The sequence below is a fragment of the Saccopteryx leptura genome, chromosome 9, assembly GCF_036850995.1.
Source record: "Saccopteryx leptura isolate mSacLep1 chromosome 9, mSacLep1_pri_phased_curated, whole genome shotgun sequence".
In the NCBI taxonomy this organism is placed as follows: domain Eukaryota; kingdom Metazoa; phylum Chordata; class Mammalia; order Chiroptera; family Emballonuridae; genus Saccopteryx; species Saccopteryx leptura.
Window position 1 is genome coordinate 65,599,464 of NC_089511.1, and position 6,061 is coordinate 65,605,524.

At 35.7% G+C, this 6,061-nt stretch overlaps 1 pseudogene; it reads right to left on the reverse strand.

Moving 5' to 3' along the window:
* Positions 1-4,850: 4,850 nt before the first annotated feature.
* LOC136380909 (glyceraldehyde-3-phosphate dehydrogenase-like) lies at positions 4,851-5,845 on the reverse strand (annotated as a pseudogene).
* Between the last annotated feature and the right edge of the window lie 216 nt (positions 5,846-6,061).

Below are 6,061 nucleotides of genomic sequence, written 5' to 3' on the forward strand. Positions count from 1 at the left end.
AACCCAACTCAGGTAAAAATCTTTCTGGGATGATAAACAATTTTGTTTTTCTCTGCCAGTATCTTTTTTTTTTTTAATTTTTATTTTAATGGGGTGACATCAATAAATCAGGGTACATACATTCAAAGAAAACATTTCCAGGTTATCTTGTCATTTAGTTCTGTTGCATACCCATCACCCGAAGAGAGATCATCCTCCGCCACCCTCCATCCAGTTCTCTCTGTACCCCTCCCCCTCCCCTCTCCCTCTTTCCCTCCCCCCACCCCCCGTAGCCACCACACTCCTGTCCATGCCTCTTAGTCTCGCTTTTATGTCCCACCAATGTATGGGATCCTGCAGTTCCTGTTTTTTTTTTTGATTCGCTTATTTCACCCCGCACAATGCTACCAAGACTCCACCATTCTGCTATAAGTGATCCGATGTCACCATTTCTCCTAGCTGAATAGTATACCATGGTGTATATGTGCCCCATCTTCTTCATCCAGTCCTCTATTTTTTTTTTACAGTGATTAAAAGCCTTTAAGCAAACTCTTGGCCAATACAGCAAGAATCTCTCATTTCTCTTCCTTCTTATGTCATTCCATGAAGCCAAGTAAATGAAATGCTGAAGTCATTGGAAAGCTTGAAGCATATTCAAACATGGCCAGCTTTCATATTTTGAAAAAACAGATGGAGCACATTAACGCAAACAATAAATAAATATTGCCATTGCTCTTGAGTTTTCCTTGAACCCATTCTGTATTCTAACATTCTAACAGGATAAGCACTTAGAGAAGGTATATTATATACACGAACTGGAATCGATTTTCAGAGTTGTTTCCTAGTGCACATGAATTATCCCTTCATTTTTGCCTTTTCCACATAACCACTAACTTTAAATTTTCTCTTCCTATTTTCAAATTCAAAGCTGATATTCAGATTATGTCTCTGAGCCCCTGTATATGACTAAAACAAGAGCTTGTCAAAGATCCTTCAATGCTTGGTTTCACTTAGGAATGTCGCTGTTTACATTTGAATATTTCTGTACTAAGAGACCTTTATTAAATTTATAGGAGTGACATTGGTTAATAAAATTATATAGGTTTCAGGTGCACAATTCTGTATAATTCCTTTATAATTTCCTTAAACTTTCCTTAGAAACTTTTAGGACCAGGTTCAGGTTTTAATTTAATTATGGAAAAATTGAAAATAAAAGAAGCTTGTTTAGAGAAATAAAATACTTTTTTTTATAAATAATCTGAGTAATATGAACTATTTGAAAAAATGTGTTTTCTAAAATCTATAAGAATAATTATGTATGCATATTTGTTTATATATGTAGTAGCATATATATAGTGTGATACACACATAATATTTACATGTAATATGTTTAACAGAGTAAATAACTTAATCTTTTTTTTTTTTTCATTTTTCTGAAGCTGGAAACAGGGAGAGACAGTCTGACAGACTCCCGCATGCGCCCGACCGGGATCCACTCGGCACGCCCACCAGGGGCTACGCTCTGCCCACCAGGGGGCAATGCTCTGCCCATCCTGGGCGTCGCCATGTTGCGACCAGAGCCACTCTAGCACCTGAGGCAGAGGCCACAGAGCCATCCCCAGCGCCCTGGCCATCTTTGCTCCAATGGAGCCTTGGCTGTGGGAGGGGAAGAGAGAGACAGAGAGGAAAGCGTGGCGGAGGGGTGGAGAAGCAAATGGGCGCTTCTCCTGTGTGCCCTGGCCGGGAATCGAACCTGGGTCCTCCACATGCTAGGCCGACGCTCTACCACTGAGCCAACTGGCCAGGGCTAAATAACTTAATCTTTTAATAAAAATAAAGAGTATAAGCTTGTTAAGCACTATGAACACAATTCCTTTATCAAAATATATCTCCTAATTTAACAATTGTCTTAGTGTTTCTTTTGAGATTTGGTTTGAAGATCTGAAATGTTGTGATGATGTTTAAATTTATATATGACTAAATATATTACTCTAAAATATACATATCATACTAAAATATTAAGGTAGCAGAATATTTTATGTCAGTCAACTATTCATGAATAACTCTTCTATTAATGAAGATGTAGTATTAATTCTCAATCATTATTCTGTTTAGTGACAATTTTTTAACTACTGTTGTGGGGGGGGGGAACCTATAAAATACCTAAAACAGAAGTCAGATCCTTAACAAAATTTTAATACTTTTGGGACTGATAAACTTCTACTGCAGACTGTAGCACTGTGGAGGAGGCTACTTAGCTGCAAGGCTTTAAATTAGTGATGACCAATCTAAGCCTATAAAATATTTCTTGGATGGTCTGGCCTTCAATTTTGAACACAGCCAAGCTAACTAAAAGCACATTTGTGGACAGCCCTCTGGTTCTGAAGTATGCCAAGCTCAGCCTAATAAATAAACTTGATTTATAGGCATTAAAGTTTATTCACAGCTGTGTAATGAATGTTTTGCAGAGAGAGCTTTTACATACGCAGTATTTCATTTTCATAGTGAGAAGAGTGGGTTCTTCATAGAAAGTCAGAGCAGGACACTTTATATGTGCTTTTCATCTTTTGATTCTGAAATAGTATTTTTCTTTCAGATTTCTGAATAAAGTGAAGAGAAAGATGCCGAAATAAAATGAAAAGGGGCATATTTGTTAGCTTCACAAGTTTTTCAGAGTGAGCTTAAGAATAATTAGATTAATATATAGTATTTATAAAGTATAATTATATAATTATACTCTATATATAAAGATCATGTTCATAAATATACAAAGATGAGTCTGTCACACACACACATACACAGCACTCAAAGATTTATCCTTTTTCTGCTAGCATCTGAAACATTAGCATTTTTAACGTTTTGTTACTAAATATTTGATACATACAAAATAATATAATAAAATAAGCACAAATAAAAATATATATAAAATATGCACAAAATATAAAAAAACACAGTAATAATCTCCAGTATACCTACTACCCAATTTAAGAAATTGAACATTATTAAATCTTGTCTGTCTATAAAAATCTTTCCTTTCTCTACTCCAAAAGGTAACTATCAACATAAAATTTTGTTTATTATTTATTTGTATGTGTGTATGGTGTTAAGACGTATGTATCCAAACGTAATATTTTGACAGTGTTTAAATTATCTGCTTGGTTTAATTATTATGCATGCATATATGAATATATTTAGATATTTAATTAAACATTTTTATTAGTAATTTCTTTTTTAAATTGTTATTATGTTTATAATGCTCACTCATGTTGAATGCAGCTGTTTTCCATTTAGCTTCATTACTGTGTAACATTTCACTCGATGAATATACCACAGCCTGACCTGTGCCGGCACAGCAGATAAAAAGTTAACCTGTAATGCTTAGGTTTCCAGTTTGAAATGTGGGCTTGCCTGGCCAACGCACATATCGGAGTTGATGCTTCCTGCTCCTCCAACCTTCTTTCTCTTTCTCTCCCTCCCCTATCTACATGAATATATATATATATATATATACTGCAAAATTTGATATAATTTTTTTTGGATTGCTTTCTCTTTGTACAATAATGAACACTGTTGATATTGAAATCATTGTACATGTATCCAGTGTTAATTTCTGAGTCTTTGGCTGCATACATGTTATTTTTACTACATAATGTCAAATATTTTTGACCTGTGTTTACACGTGTATATTCACCAGCCCTGTGTGATAGAAATGGTTCCCTTGGTTGACTCTCAATCACTTAGCATTGTCAGATTTTTTACACTTTGCCATTTTCTTGAATATCTTAATTTGCATCTCCCTATTTTGTGAGGTTGATCTTACATGCTTCTGGACCATTTGGACTTCCTCTTCTATGAAATGCCTGTCTATATTTTTACCATTATTTCTACCTGTAAGCTTGTGTTTTTCTCATTGATTTGTAGGAATTATTTTTTCTTTATGTACTTTTCACAAAAATTAGGGGATATTTTAAAATAAAAATGAATCAATAAAAAAGCATTTGATTTTCTTATTATTAAACAAGAACATCAGAAAAGTAAACAAGTCAAAGAAAGTTGTTCAATTATGCAAAGGAGGTGCAAAACAAACTTTTATTTCATTGTTGAAAATGCACTATAGTAAACTATATTCCCAATGGGGAATCAATTCTTTTAATTTTTGTGAGCAGTGTACTAATGCACTGTCCATTTTTCCTGCTGCAAATATCTTCTCTGGATTTATGGCCTATATTTTTTCACTTCATACTACTTTTCATACCTTAATTTCAGCTCTCATTAGGCTTCTGGCAAGAGAATAACAAGACAACTTATTATAATTTGTTTCAGTCAAATAAGTTATAATAGTTTTAGTTTCAATTTTTCTCTCTTATTTTGTGAAATGAATTTTATTTCTGGGGAAATAAAGTTATAAGAACAGAATTGATATTTTCACTGATGAAATTATCTACGGTTATTATAAATAGCAAGAAATAGCAGAAATAATTAAATCAGAAACTAATGACTATAAATAGAAAACACAGCATTAACAGTTAGTTTGATTATAATTTTTGTGTTGTATAATTTTAAATACCTCATATAAACATTTTTAAGAATACAAAATGATGAATAAAGAACAGACATAAAATAATAATGAATATATATTTATTGCTTTAATTAATTGACAAATTAAGTAATTTTGGAGGGATACAGTGAATTTTATTGATGGTACATGACAAGGTTGGACTCCCTAAGCTCCTTCTTGTCTTCATGGGATTTGGGATGAAAATCCTGGAGGTCAGGAGAGTCTATGTGTTGTGAGATTGATTTGGGGCAAGGACTCCCCAGCAGCTGAGGGCTTCTCTTCTTCTCACTGTGACTGGTGGTCCCGGGAACCCTTACTCCTTTGATACTATGTGGGCCATAAGGTTTACCACACTGTTGCTATAGCTAAATTCATTGTCATAAGGAAGTGAGCTTGACATAACGGTCATTGAGGGCAATGCCAGCCCAGCACCAAAGATTGAGGAGTATGTGTCACTCTTAATGTCTCAGGACACAACCTAATTTACAAAGTAGCCTTGAATGCCCTTGAGGAGGCCCTCTGATGCCTGATGCACCACTTTCTTGATGTCATTGTATTTGGCTGCTTTCTAAAGGCAGCAGATCAGATGCACAACAAACAATGCATAGGGGGTGTGGACATGGAAGGCTATGCCAATGAGTTTCCCATTCAGTTGAGAAATGACCTCACCTATAGCTTTGGCAGCATCAGCAGAAGCAGGGATGATGATCTGTGAAGTTCTTTGGCCATCACACCACAGCTTTCCAGAGGGACCATCCATGGTCTTCTGAGTGTCAGTGACAGTGTGGACTATGGTCATAATGCCAAAGTTGTCAGGGATGACCTTGGCCAAGGGGGCCAAGTAGTCGCTGGTGCAGAAGGCAGTGCTGACAATCTTGAAGAAGTTGTCATACCTGTCATAGTTTATACTCATCACAAACATGGGGAAATTCACGTAAGGCACAAAGATGATGACCCTCTTGGCTCCACCCTTCAAGTGAAACCCAGCCTTCTCCAAGGTAGTGAAGATACCAGTGAACTCGACAACATATTGAGCACCAACATCACTCAATTTGATGTTGACTGGATCTCGCTCCTGAAAGATGAAGATAAACTTTTCACTGAGGACAAATTTCTTGTTCTCAGCCTTGACTGTGCCTTTGAACTTACCATAAATTAAAATCATACTAGACTATGTAGATCATGTAGTTGAGGTCAATGAAGAAGTCATTGACGGCGACAATTTTCACTTAGCCAGAGCTAAAAGCAGCCCTGGTGGGTGACTAAGTGCCCAATCAAGCCAAATCTGTTCACTCTGACCTTCACCATCATGTCTCAAGGTTGTGGCTGGCACTGTGCAGGAAAACATGGTTATCTGTCAGAAAGGAGGAGCAGAGAGCCATATTTATATATTTTTAAGGTCAAATACAACAATCGTGGATCTTCTTTGTATTTTCCCCAGTTCAATTAATCACCATGCTGATGAATTTGACTTCTTAGTTTTTCTTTTTGTCTTCACTTTATCCCTTTTGAAAATACCATCAA